The sequence below is a fragment of the Amblyomma maculatum genome, chromosome 3, assembly GCF_055883805.1.
Source record: "Amblyomma maculatum isolate TAMU_Amacu chromosome 3, ASM5588380v1, whole genome shotgun sequence".
Taxonomy (NCBI): domain Eukaryota; kingdom Metazoa; phylum Arthropoda; class Arachnida; order Ixodida; family Ixodidae; genus Amblyomma; species Amblyomma maculatum.
Genome location: NC_139346.1, coordinates 100,379,440 through 100,395,628, shown reverse-complemented (window position 1 = coordinate 100,395,628; position 16,189 = coordinate 100,379,440). Strand labels below are relative to the sequence as shown.

At 43.4% G+C, this 16,189-nt stretch overlaps 1 long non-coding RNA gene across 1 annotated transcript; it reads left to right on the top strand.

Moving 5' to 3' along the window:
* Positions 1-5,919: 5,919 nt before the first annotated feature.
* LOC146195425 (uncharacterized) lies at positions 5,920-15,524 on the top strand. Its single transcript, XR_014705573.1, has 4 exons — positions 5,920-6,272; positions 7,402-7,477; positions 12,312-12,422; positions 15,488-15,524. It is a non-coding gene; the product is annotated as an uncharacterized LOC146195425 (long non-coding RNA).
* The last annotated feature ends 665 nt before the right edge of the window (positions 15,525-16,189 follow it).

The window sequence follows — 16,189 nt, the reverse complement described above, 5'->3', positions numbered from 1 at the left end:
AGCGTCGTCATATTTGAGGTTTTAAAGCAACTCAGCTGGAATGCCATCAATTCCGCGAGCTTTGTTCTTAGCAAGGCTGGCTAAGGCCCATTCAACTTCATTCTTAAGGATGCCCGGCTCGAGATCAGTAATCCCAACCGTCTTATGTTGGGTTTGCGCATCCGGGTCCCTCTTGTACAGGTCTTCTGTGTATACCTGCCACCTCTTCTTTATCTCTGAGGCTTCAGTGAGGCCTCTGCCTCCTTTGTCCTTTATCGCGCCCAGCTTAGCACAGAAGCTTCCTTTGATATCTTTCATTGTCTTGTACAGAGCTCTTGTGTTCCTCAATTGGCTGTTGTCCTCAACTGCTTGGCACTGAATGTTCAGGAAGGCATTCTTATCACTTCTTGCTATTTTCTGAAAATCCGCATTGAGAACCTTGTATCTTTCTCTTCGCCCCATAACTTTTGCCACCCTCCTTTTCTCAGCTATTTGCAAAGCCTCATCTGGTAACCAGTTTGGTTTCTTGCATTTCTTTTGCTTTATGACTACCTTAGTAGCCACTTCTTGTATTACATCACGAACATCAGTCTACATCTCTTAAGGCTCTCTGTCTTCTAGATCTAATTCTTGAAATGGATTCCTCACTTCCACAGCATATTCTGATGGAATTTGATCCAAATCATACCAGAAAGGCCTTCTAGTTTTCTGCGTTTTCCTCGATCGAAGCTTAAATTTGGAAACAAGAAGCTGATGATCGGTGCCACAATCGGCCCCAGGCGTTGTTTTTACTGCTTGCATAGCGCTTCTACATCTCTGCCGGTAACTAATACAATCAATCTGATTCTTGTACATGCCTTCCGGTGAAGTCCATGTGTACAGGCGCCTGTTGTGCTGTTCAAAATGATATTCGCTATGGTAAGGTTGTTTTCTTGACAAACCTCTACTAGCCTCTGCCCAGCTTCATTTGGCTCACCAAGACCGAACTTGCCTGTGATTCCGGATATTTCTTCACTCCCCACCTTACCATTCCAGTCTCTTTTGAGAAAAAGTGCGTCTGATGATTGAGTACGATCTAAAGGGCATTACAGGTCAGCATAAAATCTCTCAACGTCAGCTTCTACAGCAGTAGTGGTTGGTGCGTAGACTTGGACAACTGTTATGTTGAAAGTGGGACCTTGGATCCGAAGGGAAAGTATTCGTTCGTTTTTGCGGTTGTATCCTTGCACTGCTTTGCCCATTCTTTTATTTACTATGAGAGCGACCCCATTCCTTTTCCTGGATTCGTGCCCACAATAAAAGACATAACGGTCGCCGGAATTAAATTCTCCCATTCCGGTCCACTTGAGCTCGCTGATAACCAAGATATCAATGTTCAATCTGTCCATTTCTCGCTTGATGACATCCAGTTTACCTTGCGTCATAGATCTTACATTCCATGTTGCTATTTGATATATCTCCTTGCAACATCTGACTTGGCGGTCGCTTCCCGACACATCCGTAACTAAGCGTTCTTTTGGCTTTAGCCCAGCCGCTTCATTCATGCTGGAGCTACTAGGAATCGCCCTTTTTTCATCCTCAGTAACATGTTGGACACCTTCCAACCTGGAGGGCTCCTCTTCCGGCACCAATAATTAATGCTATTGTGACTGGTCATAGGGTTTTCTTGGCAGGAAATACTGGAGTGGGTTGCCATTACCTTCTCCAGTGAATCACATTTTGTCAGAACTCTCTACCGTGACCTGTCTATCTTGGGTGGCCCTACATAGCAGAGCTCACGACTTCATCGAGTTTCGCAAGCCGCTTCGGCACTACAAGGCAGTGATCCATTAAGGGGCCCTTTTCGACCCCATGGGTTAACTTCGTCAATTGATCTGTGTATGGAATACGCGTGAAAATAGTGTTAACTGTGACGAGAGATACCCCAGTCGGGGCAGAGCAGTGGTGAGACGCTTGAGTACTGTGCCCAAGGCTGCGGGTTGATTCCCGGCTTCGGTAGAGCGCTTTTCGACTGCGGCGACAAGCTTGGCTCTCGTGCGCTCTGATTTCTCAGTGCGCGTTCAAGAACCACGGGTGGACGAGATTTCCTGAGCCGTCCACTACGGCGTCGCTCGTAGCCTGAGCAGCGTTGCAACATAAACCTTAATAAACTGTAGACCAACTGTTAGGTGGGATGGGCAATGTCAGCATGATTTTTAAATATTGTTATTTTTGTTGTTTATTTTCAGCATAAACGGCTGACACGCGGCCGGTGTCACAAGGGCCAATGTATTTCACTGGATGAATATCGGGTACTGAAATCATTCTTCGAAGACTACGTAGTGAAGACCACAGGAAGGGCCAAGATTGGGCAATAAATATGGCGGGATAGACATTCCAGACAAACTGTGCATACATGGATGACTTCATAAATAGCCTAGCAAAATGTAGCAACTGAATGTATGCTGCCCAAATAACACCTTTAACAGACGAGGGGCACAAGAGCAACTCGCAAACTCTCGACTTTTTTGTGCGGTTTTCTTTTGCATTTGCATAAACAAAGAACATTGGCAAACTTCCAGCTATAGCGCAGATAAGCTTCTGGCAGTCGAGCTGTGGACTAGAAGGCTATTTGAATGATAGACACAGGAGATAGACAGAGGCCAAGAAATGCGGGCGCACTTAGGAAATCCGCGCTTATCAGATGTGAGAAGGATGTGACTGGCTTCAAACGAAAAGCGCTGCACAACGGCTGATGTTACCAGGTACTGCCAGTGACTACGGCAAGCCCACACGCGCGCCCATTTACAGAACTCCGAAGCCTGGTACAATCATCATCACCACCATCATCGTCTCGCTGACTGCACCACAAGGTCTTCATACTAGCTCACATACGAGCGTGGTATAAGAAGCATCTGATAAGATGTTTTGGAAAGCATGCATAAAAGAGCAATCAGTGCAAAGTCTGGACAGTCAAGAATTGTAACCTAGCCAACTCCTGCACTCTTCACTTCCTTGCCTGCCAACCACATCACTATATATATATATATATATATATATATATATATATATATATGTACACACTGTAAACCACTTTGCACCCTTAAGGGTATATTAGTCATTTAACACCCTTACAACACCCATGTTTTTTCGTGAAATGGGTGTTCTTAATTGTTCGCACCTATTTTACCCCCACTCGAGATTTTTGGAGTGTTGAAAAGGCTCATTTAGTAAAATGCACCCCACCAATCTCCAAGGGTGTAAGGGTGTTTTGATGTTTTTTCATTTTTCATTATTTACGAAAACTTCAGGATAAAGGGAAGGATCAGCGTAGATTTCGTTTGCAGAACGACAAAGTCTGTTCAAGTAATTGTGAAAGCAGTACAAACGCTGTCACGATGCTGATATCATGGGCTCTTTACTACCCGTTCAGGCGCTCATTTTTTTTGCAAACGGTTGTAAAAATGAAAAAAAAAAACAAATACAGTATGCGGGGTTCAGTGTCCATAATTAGGCTATATACAACAGTAACAGCTAGGGAGCGCCGTGCGTAGTAGAGCATTCCGAGATTAACTTGTAATTTACCACACATTGGCACTGTAAACAATACACGTTTTTAGTATCCATTCCGGCCACCTTACGAAATCTGAGAACTGCACTACGCCGGCCAGAGTCCGTGCATCGGATATAACCTCAAGCCAACATTTTCATCCACCCCGTTACCATCGTATCGCGGGCTCAGTCTGACGGCGCCAAACAAGAGCGTGCAATGCCGTTGCGGAATTAAAATTTGTCCAGCACTTCTTTTGCATCCTGATGATCTAGGAGAAAGTTGCATATTACTGCAGGCGCATTGTTAACTACATGCGCAGCTCGTAAACACTACTGCATGTTACTATTTTATTTGGCCACATAATTAACGCCTAGACCACCAACACTCTACCTCACCTTATGGCTTTCCTGCCTCGCATTACACCACTACGAGTAGCCAGATGCGTACATCTTGCTGAAAAGACCTCGGACGAGAGCGGCGAGTGGCCGTCGGAAAATTGGTCTTCTTCCGCAACTTCGCAGGAAGCCCTGCTGGGATAGAAGGCACCGTACAAAAAAACTAGGCCATCGACCTTGACTGATCAGGTCCAAAACCGGAACGGTTCGTCGGCACCTTGATCACAAAAAGCCAGGTGCTGAATCCTACCCGACGGAAGATCCGCCACTGAACGATCAGACCAGCGGACCAGCAGCAAGCGAACAACAGTCCACACTGCCGGCTGCCTACATGATCGCGACACCACAAGCGGAAGCTTCGCCTGAGGACAATCTGCCTACTGCGCCCCACTCCGAACAAGGAGATGCTGAGGCTCGACAAAAAGACTGCGCAACACAACCCTGCTACGACCAACAAAACGAGTCCAGGCATGATCAAGCTCTGCCAAGGCCTCAACGTGAACGTCGTCCACCCAACCGATACGGTGACCCAGTCTAAGGAGGAAGGGGTGTTGTGTACACGAACCGACGCACTGCCACACCGCCTCCTAGCAAACGGACGTACGGCCGCTCCATTTGCAATGCCTCCTTGCACCTGCGAGCCGGCCGCTTTGGAGGGACCAGCAGGGGTCCCCCCTGCCTGCGCCGACGACGACGCGCGGACGTAATCGAGCCGTGCGTTGCCTTGGAACTGTACGGTCCTGGGACCATGTGCGCGACCAGGGCACGAGAAGCAATGCCTTCTTTACAGGCGCTCGCGCTTCTCTCTCTCCTTCTCTTCCCCTCGCTCCTAAAGCACAATAAAGTAGTCTCTACCCACCAACCGAATCGAGAGGTTCTTCGCTCACGGGGCTCTGACGCCCCAAACATAACATGGTGCATCACATATTCATTTTCAGGTGGAAAATGAACATTCAGTTAAGCTCAATTTTCATCTATCAGTAGTTTTTGCGCTCAATGTACCTATAAAACTGGAGGCCGACAGCCTTTCTTTAAAGCTCCTTGTTACCTCGTTATGGACCCATATGAGAAAGCGCTTTGCTTTGCAATTATAACTATTCCATGTTTTGATGCGGGCTTGCCTCTCATTCTAATGCATGCCGTGAGAGCGACCTTCAAGACGACACAGCAGATTATACATGCGATTGTAGAAATTGTCAGTGCGGAAACAAGGGACTGCCTTCTCGAGAGTCAACGAGAATCAACAGCCCGATATAACGCAAGGCGACGGCCACAGAATTTCATCCCGGAGATCTCGTCGTGCTGGAAGCCGGCGCACTGAACACACTTGACGCGCGCTACGAAGGACCCTTTGAAATTTCAGAAGTGATCGAGCCAAACCTTGTAGTCATAGAAAGACTACACAACGCACCTGGTAAAATCAACCGAAAAACAGTGAACGTTGAAGAACTGCGGAGGTACAAGGAGCGCGATCTCTGGCTAATGAGCTTATGCCATCTCCCCGGAATGCTTGCACCTGAGGACAGGCGCAAATTCGGGAGGGTCGTGTCAGCGCTACGCTGACTACGCCGACCAAAGTTCCCGTTTAGGCATTGTCTACCTTGACCATCGAACGCTGACGCCGCTATCCGACACCGCGCCCAGCTAAGGCTAAAACGAACTTTCTCACGGCCGTCGGCGCAGCACACGAAACCGCAGAGCAAGATCACATGAGGAGGGAGAGCGAGCCGTCTCTGACGTGTGTGTGACTGGTGTACGTGCCGGTACCAGGGATTCAACCGTGGGAAGAACAGATGTGAAGGTGTGAAATGTGAATACCGAGAGAGTCAGTCGAAGGTGGACCCAGCGATAGAACGGACACGCATCGTAACCGCGGAGTTCGTACAGGCGCATTCTTCTTGCGGACTGACATCCACCTAATTTCCTAATGCGACCTCAATAAATTAGTTCCCTTAGTTTCTTTGAGTGTCTGCTAACACAATCGTTCTGGCTGCTGCTGCTGTACGAAAAATACACGTTTCGTCTCGCGATAAAACCGAAACCGAAAGCGAGGCTGCATCGCTGCATGTCTGCCGCCAGGTGGCCATCGGTATCGCCGTTGTGACGTTTTCCCACTATTTTATTTCTCAGCGTGTGGCATGGAGGCGGTGCGTTGTCGACGCCAACGGCATTTTCGGACATATTTTGCGACACATTGAAGTGATCCGTAGTGTTTTTGTGTGCATATTTAACTGCAGATGTGAGTAGTTTCACTGTTGTCAATGTGCCGCCTGACATACACTCGGAACAGAAGTGGCCCTCGAAGTTCCTTATGAAGCTTTGCGTTCTTTGTTGTCTTGACGACGATGCTCGACCTCTCTCTAAAGGTAAGCGATCTTAAGTATTGGCATATGGTGGGTGCAAATTTTAGAACGTATGTTTCACAGAAAGTATGCCTGTCATACTGCTGAGTTCGACGCTCAGGAAATTGCAAGCGTTATAAACTTGTTCGGAGCTCTCCGCCGAGAGCGGTTGCAACACTAACGGGGAGGGGCGAGGGAGGGGGGTGCGCTGAACTGTAAACATAGAGAAATCATTCGATTTATACGATTATAACTGGAAGCCATGCATCCATGTTAGCGATTACTAGCGCATACTCTTTAGGACCTCTGCGTTCTGCCAGATTTAAAATTTGACAAGTTTGAAAGGCAAGGAGAATGCATTTGGTCGATTTCCATCTCACCCAGAGGTTACTTCGCGCATGTCAATTTTTGCTGTCATACGGGCTCATGAGCTGTATTTTAGCTCTGTGTGATACTTTGCGTAAGCACAATATTTGAGATAAACATTTTCGCTATCTTCTGCACAGGCGTTGGCCGCTGGTTCGTGCATCTAAATGCTTTGCATTTATTTCATCCTGTCTTCAGCTTAAGTGACAGCTTATGCCGCACGTTCGGTCGAAAAGTCGTCGGCATAGTAATACTAGTAGTAGTGGTAGTAGGAGTAATACTAGCAGTAGAGTTAGTAGTAGTTGGCACAGCATGCCAAAAAGAGTACATAAAAATATTGATCATCGTAATTTGTGCTTCTAGTGATAGATGATTGATTGGTGTGTGATAGGTGAAGAGTTGATGCAATCATTTTAATTCATCATTAATGAATAAAAAAATACATTGAAAAAAAGAGGGTTTAAAGGCAAGAGAATGCTCAGACAGAACGCTTGATGTTGCTAATTAAGAAAATATAGCGTATAATTGACCAATTTGTTAATTGAAACAAAAAATGAAAATGCATTCAAAGCTGTCAGACTGTTTAGAACGGAAAGCCAATGTTTTGTGGTGCTAATTAACGGTGTATAAAAGAAAAAATGGGAAGGGAAAAATATTGTCCGTGTGTGAAAAACTTCTGCGTGATAACCTCTACAGAGCTTCTTTTATTTATTCTCACTTCTGCCACATTTTTGTTTTTGCCACATTGCTCAGTTGTATTTATGACGGCATTGCATTATGTCTGCAGGACATACCACATGGGAGCTCACAGCACTGAATTTGTGGCAACTGGAAAATATTCAGGAGCGGCATGTGAACCAATGGTGCGTGTTCTGGCTGTAGTGTTTCTCTCTAAGTTGGATTATGTGTTCTCCATTCTAAATAAATAATGCATTATGTATGTAAGCACTCCAGTAAAACTTTTTGCTGGGTTAGTTGATGCATGTTATGAAATAAAGTTGCGTCAACAATGAACAAATACAACAAAGTGTCACGGACCACTTGTATGAAAGAGCGCTGAACAAGGGTAGAGCGAGACAGTTCGCAGGTCAACGTTTTGGCCAGTTGGCTTTTCTTCATCTGGGCACAGAAATCATCACTGGCAGGGATTTAAATACGCCGAAGTAAAGCTGAGGAGGAGGAGGAGGGTGCATGAGAAGAAATTAGTTCAAGAACTGAAAGACAAATAAAGAAAAAAATTTCTTCAGTATGGATTTTTCAACCTGGAATCTGTTCCTGTGGCCTGAAAAAGAAATAAAAGTGGCAGCTGCAGGAAAAACTACAATGCAGGGCAGATGATTAGTCAGCATAGTCCAGGATTTCACGGACTACCGTGTGGCGAAAGGCAAACATTGCAGAAAAAATATTCACTCGCCAAAATGTTCTAAGAAAAAGGAAACTACATTTCGGGGCCCGTGCGGGTCCCTTGGTCACATGGAGCGCTGCATGGAACTAGGGCAGCTTAAATGCGATAAAATTGGGTAGTGTCCGATTGTAGATCTCTGGAAGACTTCCACGTGTCCTATTAAAAGCATAAAACGAGGCATGCTCTTAGCAGGACACATGTAAATCTTCCAGAGATCTACAATCGGACACTATGCAATTTTAACCATATTTAAGCCGCTGTCATTCCATTCAGCGCTCCATGTTAACAAGGGCCCCCTATCAGCCACGAAACGCGGTTTTTTTTTTCAGAAGATTGGAGCGAGTGTATGCTTGTTTCTGCAGTGATTAGTCGGTACCTAAAGAAGTTTTAGTGCAGACACACTTTTCTTGAAAGGCAACATGCATTCCAAAAGGTCCTGATAACTGATATCTGCAAGGGAACCATTCTCAAAAGCTTTCCCCAAAGGAGGAGAAGGAAAAAGAAACAGAATATTAACAGGACAGTGAATCATACCTGCCACTGTGGTTAAGGCGATGGACTGGATATCCATGCAGGGTGTTTTGCGGGGCTAGTTGGTAGTTGTCAACATTATGGTATCGCAGTGCTGGCTGGCAGGTGAGAACAAAATCAAAAGCATATTTAAACCCCTGCTAGTGATGCCCGCTCTGCCGAGATGAAGGCAAGTCCACTTGTTGAAATGTTGGTTCAACCTGCGAACTGAGGCTTCACACCTCTACACTTTTCCAGTGCTCTTTCATACAGTGTAGCAATCTTCTTCCTCTCATTCTACATGAACAACTTGTAGTGGAACTTGTATTCGTTCGTCATTGGCACTTCGTTATTTTATAGCAATATGTATAGCTATGTACTAAATACCGTATTCATTCCTGGTAGTTGCATTTCAGCGGAGACTTGTTTCAGACCACATTGAATATTATGTTGAGCATCAGTGTTCCTTAAAAGCCTGCATTAAGTGAATGAAAGGCAACATGTGTGGAGAGGTTATCACTGATGTAAATGTGAGAAGACAGAAATGAAGCTTCTCATGGCTTCTTTGTTCATGTGTCATTAAATTCGGAATTCTTTAGCACTCTTATAATAAACTTTTACTAATGGATGGCTACGGCTGTTGCAAAAGCTGATTGGTATTGAAATCGTGCTAAAACAAAACGCTAACGCACTATGTGCTTACTTTGAGTCCTGTATTTGGAACCAAATATATTTTGTGGCAAGTTCTCCAAGACATGGGAGTTCCAATTCACCTCATCCGTCTCCTCAGGAACCTGTATGAAGGGCAAGAGGCCACAGTCAGAACTGGGCATGGTCTTACTGATTGGTTTCCGATCGAGAAAGGAGTGAGGTAAGGCTGCATACTGTCGCCCTGCCTATTTAACCTATATGCAGAGTGCATCATGAGGAAGGCCGGTCTCGACGAGTCTTCAGCTGGAGTGAAGATTGCTGGAAAACGTATCAACAACCTTAAATATGCGGATGGTACCACTTTAATGGCAGAAAGTGAAGTGGAACTCAAGAGACTTCTGATGCCCGTACAAGAAGAGAGTGAGAAGTTTGGGCTTAAACTGAACATTAAAAAAACAAAGATCATGGCGTCTTGCCCTATCAAGTCCTGGAGCATCAATGGGCAAGATGTGGAAGCTGTGACAGATTTTCTGTTCTTGGGCTCCAAGATTACCTCAGAATGAGACTGCAGCCATGAAATTAGGAGACGCCTGCTTTTGGGAAAGAGAGCAATGGTTAGCATTGACCGCTTAGTAAAGAGCAGAGACATTAGTCTGCCAACCAAGATCCGTATAACTCGTGCTATAGTCTTTCCAGTTGTGATGTATGGATGCGAGAGTTGGACTGTGAAAAAGGCTGACCGCCGAAGAATTGACGCGTTTGAATTGTGGTGCTGGCGAAGACTCTGTAGAGTTCCTTGGACTGCCAGAAGGTCAAATCAGTCGATATTGTCGACCATAAACCCTGTCTGCTCATTGGAGGGTCAAATTCTAAAGTTAAAGTTCAGCTACTTTGGTCATCTGATGAGAAGAGAGGGGTCGCTGGAGAAATATTTGATGTTGGGAAAGGTTGAGGGTCGTCGGAGAAGAGGTTGGCAGCGAGCTCGGTGGTTAGATGGCATCCTCGACGCACTGCAGATGACGTTATTTGATGTTCGAAAGATAGTGAGAGACCGGAAAGCGTGTCGTGACATGGTCCATAGGGTCACGAAGAGTCGGACACGACTGAACGACTGAACTGAACTGATATTGTGAGATATGCAATGGCCTCAATATGACCAAATTAATTCAGGTTCAATCGCCTACATAACTCATTCTAAAAGGCCAAATGCTGAGGCAAATATAAAGTCCTAATTTTTCAGAGGTGAGAGCTGGAAGAAAAAAAAACAACCCTTACTGTAACTATAGATGAAGCCACAGCTGGACTCAATTGCTGTATGAAGCTGCTATAACATTGCTAGCGAGCTAATTTCTGTGGCACCAAAAGCCTGCATACTAATGGACCTGAATATCAGTATTCTATTATTAAAATAGATCAGAAATAAATGAAGGCAATAAGCTACATAAAGTCAAAGGAGACCGAAGAAGGATTGAAGAGCAGCTGCAGTCTGCCAGTGGAAGCTTTTGACAAGTGAACTTGTCAATGTCTGGGCATTGGTGTAGTTTTTGTTTTTGCTTCCCAAGGACTAAGGCGAGTAGGGAAGGAACAAAAAGATGCTGCCTTGGAGATGGCCTTATATTAACTTGGAGCTTGTGATCCCATAACCTTAAGAAAATAAAAATTTTGGCAGTTAAAGAGCAGTGCATTGTACAAGATGAATAGGTGATCCCTTAACATGAAGAAAATAAAAAATGTTGCTGCAGCACTTAAAGAGCACAAAGAGCAGTGCATTGTACAAGATTAATAGGCACAAGAAGCAGGTTGGATGCTTGCCTGTGTTTGTAGGAGAAAATTGATGATTTTGTAGCTGAATTGCTATGCCAACTTAGCTGCGAATAGCAGTAGGTACTGTGAGAAACAGATCGCACAGAAGGCAGGGAAGAAAAAGAAAGAGGTCCTAGGAAGGCAATGCTGACGAGTCTGGAGGGTGACATTAAAAAAGGAATAAATAAGGTAGAAAGGAGATACTTGAACAGAATGAATTATGTTACACCGCACATGCGAAGGATGAACTTCAAAAAGAAAAGAGACAACTGTAATACAAAGTGAGAAGCACCAACAAAAGTTTCAAAAAGCAATGCAGCTCATACTGTAGAGGGAACAATTTTGAAAAAACAGTTGAAGAATAGAATAGATGAATAGTTTGGAGCGCAGGTCATCCTTTAATGCATAAAAAATTACATATTGACATATTAACATAGTTTACAGGGATATTTGGTAGACTTAGTAGTTTCTGAACAATATTCCCCTGTGGATACCTTCACCACAACTGCAAGGTATGAAAGGACCAATATATGTATCGTGTGGCTTGGTAATACACATTTCCTCTCATGCACACACATACTGCGTTTCCTGAGGAATGTATTTCATTAATCTTAGTTGCCATTTTTCTTGTGATATTTGGCAGCAGACTGCCATTAAGTGGAAAACATGAAGGCATGCTGAAAAATTTGGATTGCTCAAAATGTGTGGCAGCCACTTAGCAGTGGATGCAAAAGAGCAAGGTGTCTATGTGTTTGCAATGTCAGTGCGCGTTAACTATAAGCGGTTAGAATTTTGAACGCCCTCCACTATGGTGTGTCTCATAGCCTGTGTCGCTTTGGGGTAATAAATGCCCTAAACCATAAAGAAAAAATGTTTGACATCAGTGTGAAGTGGCTGAACTGAAAACCATTATACCATTCATAAACTCTGACTACAAGGCCACTTCTTGCCTGGAACATCATTACGACTTGTAAGTGTATAAAATTAATGTAACGCAATGATCATAAGGCTAAACATTGGTTGCAATTCGGGAAAATGGCAGTCTAGATCACGCCGTGCACTGATGCAGTTAGGTTTCATTGCCACTGCACTATCATGCTTTACTCATGAAGTGCTCCCTTGGCAAGGGTTTACTTAACAATTAGATATTATTCAGAGAAATATAGGAGCAGATGCCTACTGCGGTCCTAGTTTCTAGTATATGGCTGTGATTTGGAGCACTTCCTGAGTGGATATTGTAATCATGCAAGTCTGCTGCTGCATGCAGTAACTGTTGCAAGTTAACATCTCTGCTTTGTTTTGCCTTTTTTATACTGGTCTCTTTGCAGTTCCTGCATGATTCAACCTTAATAGGAACGGTGGGCTTATGGCAGTGCAACAGGGACATGAAAGTGGTTCTCCAGGCTGATGCATGGGTATTGCCCCAAGAGACAAGAATTGTGAGTAGTTGCAATATCGAATAAATTGCAAGATTGAGTCATGCACTTTACATTATTCATAGAAGTAGCAATAGTGGACCGAGCAAGACTGGGCTCATAGGCAGCAAGTAGGAGTGAAAGGTGCTTTATGAGATCGATGAGTGTGAATAAAAGCTTATTTTGCCCATAGTTGTTTTAGGCATTGGTTTTATGATAACTGAGCTGATATTGGATATGTCTAACCTATTCGAGCATATCCGATTGGGGATGGGGAAGATCCAGAATTTGGCTACCTGGACCCCCAAATTTCACTTCATCAGATACGATCAAAGTCCATTTTGATATTCAGATTTAACCGAAGATGACAACTTTTGTGTATAAATGATGAGTGATACCTTCAGTGATATTACTACTGGATGCATGGTAGAAGTAGGTGGTAGGATAGAGAAGATACCGGTAAGCTATCTAATGATACTAATTATTTGACTAAGAAATGCCAAAGTATGAAATCTTCCAGACCAATCGACAATAAAACTGGCATAGCTATCAAAGGTAATCAACACGTACAAAGTGTCCGACGTAAGGTAGTATTACATGAAGAAAATTGAGCGTGTTCTAAAGAACGGGCAGCCTTGAAACGGTGAATCTATGTATCATCCGAAGTAGTCAGGACAGCAAGATTGGCTGTAGTAAAAATCAATCAGGCGTCCCACCAGTGACGAAGAACGAGATTGAGAAAGCTTTAGAAACTATGAAAAGGGGTAAAGGAGCTGGAAAGGATGAGGTAACCACAGATTTGTTGTAGGCTGGAGGGATACCATGCTAGGAAAGCTAGCCACCCTTTAAGTGTAAGGCCTGGAGTCATCAACAGAACTGGAATCATGGAAGATTGTCAACACTATTTGAATTCATAAAAAGGGGAAGTCAATGACTTGAAAATTATAGACCAATCAGCTTACTATCTGTTAAATATAAGGTTTTACTAAGGCAATTGCTAACAAAATTAGGTCAACCTTAGACATTCGTCAAGCAAAAGATCAAGCAGGTTTTCGGAAAGAGTACTACACTCTACTGTCGATCATATCCATACCATAGCAAAGCATAATTTCAGTTAGTTGGTACATCTTCGAAAACTTTACCAGTGCTGTGATAGGGGACAGAGAGCAGGAACGACAAGCGCTACTAACTGAAGATTATTTGAAAAATACACAGCTATTATACTTGAAAAATACAACCAGAAGTGCATGTGCTACTCCCCCCCCTCCCCCCCCCCAAAAAAAAATATTACGAATCCAGATAAGAACTTTTAGTCATGTATATTTGCTTAAGGGATGGTTATGTACGTGTTGCTGTTCTTTTACACCTAAGAGGCATCATGCAATTCTAATGTCAGATGATCTTGACGTCTGATTAACTTTTGCTCTGTAAAAAAAGAGGAGTGCATGCTTTTTTATTTGATACATTAGGCACATTTTGGTTTATTCAGGTGAGTTTCAGTAATGTAGGGCTAAATTTGACGAACGAGCACTATTCAAAGGCGTTTTTTGTTGGTGTAAGTGCATGTTCATGAATTTCCCGGATTGGCTTATACAGTTCTTGCCAGATTTAAAAGGTATGTCATTTACCACTCTCTCTTCATACGGCACAAAATGCAACTCATGTTCCACTTGGCAGGCATTTTTCCTTTTGCTTCATTTTTGTTTTCATTCTCTGGCTCTTCAGTCAACAACAGCACAAATTCTTGCTAGCTTAGTAGGAGCTGGAAACAGCAATATAATGCCAACATGTTTATGCCTGTGGGAACTGATGGATGTATGACATCACTGCATACTTCTTTTTCTTTCTGCTGGAAGGCCCCTGTGGATCATGTTCACCAAACGACTATCTTTCTCAGGATTTTATTGCAAGCGTTTCAAATGATTCGGAAAGCCGGCTAACCTGAGCCCCTGGACCTGCTGTTTGAAACGTCTGTCTCCCATAGACGCATGATTTATTAATCGCTGACCCTAAGCATGCCACTGCTATGCCGCACTTAACAATCTTCAAATGTCCTGAATAATAAATAAGTAAAGGCTGTTCTGACCACTGTAGAAAGGAACAACAAACATGATCTTCTTTCCCTTCCATTCAAACATTCTGGAATTGGGACTAATTTCTTTCTGGTATTGTGACTTATTTCCAAATTTTTATGTTTACTTTCGAAATACGAAATGAAATCAGCTCCAATCTTGGCTGTTGGAAAAGAAGGAAGATCAAATTTGTTGGTTCTTTCTACATATGTCGGGAAAGCCTTTACTTAGTTATCATTCAGAGCATTCGAAGATTGTTAAGTGCGGCATAGCAGTGCCATGCTAATCAGCAATTACTAAATCATGCATCCACGATATAGACAGAAGTTTCAAGCAGCAGGTCCAGAGGCTAAAGTTAGCCGGCTTCCCAAATGACGTGATAACACTTGCTTGCAGTAAAATCCTGAAAAAGATTGTCGTTTGGTAAACATGATCCGCAGGGGCCTTCCAGTAGAGATAAAAAGAGGTATGCATCCATCATATATCCCATAGGCGTAAACAAGTTGGAACTAGATATGCGGTCGAGGTATTATTTTCAGCTCCTAATGAGCTAGGAAAATTTCGTGCTTTTTTGACAGAAGAGCCAGAGAATGAAAATAAAAAAGAAGTAAAAGAAGCCGGCCGAGTGGAATATGAGTTGAATTTTGTGCCATGTGAAGAGGGCGTGATCTATGACATACCTTCTAAATGCGGCAAGAACTATAATATGGGCCAGACTGAGAAATTCATTAAAACGCAAAACGTCTGTGAATGGTGCTCCTTCACCAAATTTAGCCTAAATTACTGAGACTCACCTGAACAAGCCAAGTGTGTCTAATGTGTCAAAAAAAAGCATGTGCTCCTCTTTTTAACCGGGCAAAAGTTATGTTCAGACATCAAGATGAATTGACATTGTATGAAGCATTGACAAGAACAGCAACACGTGCATAAGCATCTGTTCAGTAAATAAACATGAATGAAATGTCGTATTCGGATATCTAACGAATGTCTTTTCGTTTTCTTTTCTTTTTTTTACAGGGTAAGGAGCAAGCACTTGCACTTTAGGTTGTCTTTCGTGAGTATATTGTGTATTTTTCACATAAACTGTAGTTGTTAGTAGCGCTTCACCTTCCTTCTCATCTTTGCCCCTGTCGCAGCACTGGTGTTAGAATAGAATAGCTGATAGAAAAATGCTCGGTATGCAACCAGACCTTACACATAGCATTTTTTGATAGAGAAAAAGCATTTGACCCAATAGAAACCTCTGCAATCATGCAGGCATTGCTCACTGCAGAATCTGGGAGTAGACAAACTGTATGTGAAAGTACGGAAATATATCTGTAGAGGCTGTATAGCAACCATTATTCTGCATGAAAGAGATAGCAAAATTGCAATACAAAAAAGGTGTTAGGGAGGAGACACGACTTCCTTAGTACTATTCACAGCTTGCTTCGAGGAAGTATTCAGACTTGTAATGGGAGCATTTAGGGATAACAGTTGATGGGAAATACCGAAGTGATCTACAATTCGCTGATGACGTTGCCATGTTAAGTAATTGAGGAGATGGACTACAAAAGATGTTTGGTGACCTAGGCGGGGAAAGCAGAAAGAAAAGTAGGCCTGAAAATCAATATGCAGAAGACTAAAGTAATGTTTAGCAGCCTCGAGAAGGAACAGCAGTTTGCAATGGGCAATGAAGCACTGGAATTGGTAGGCGAATATGTCTACTTAGGACATGTA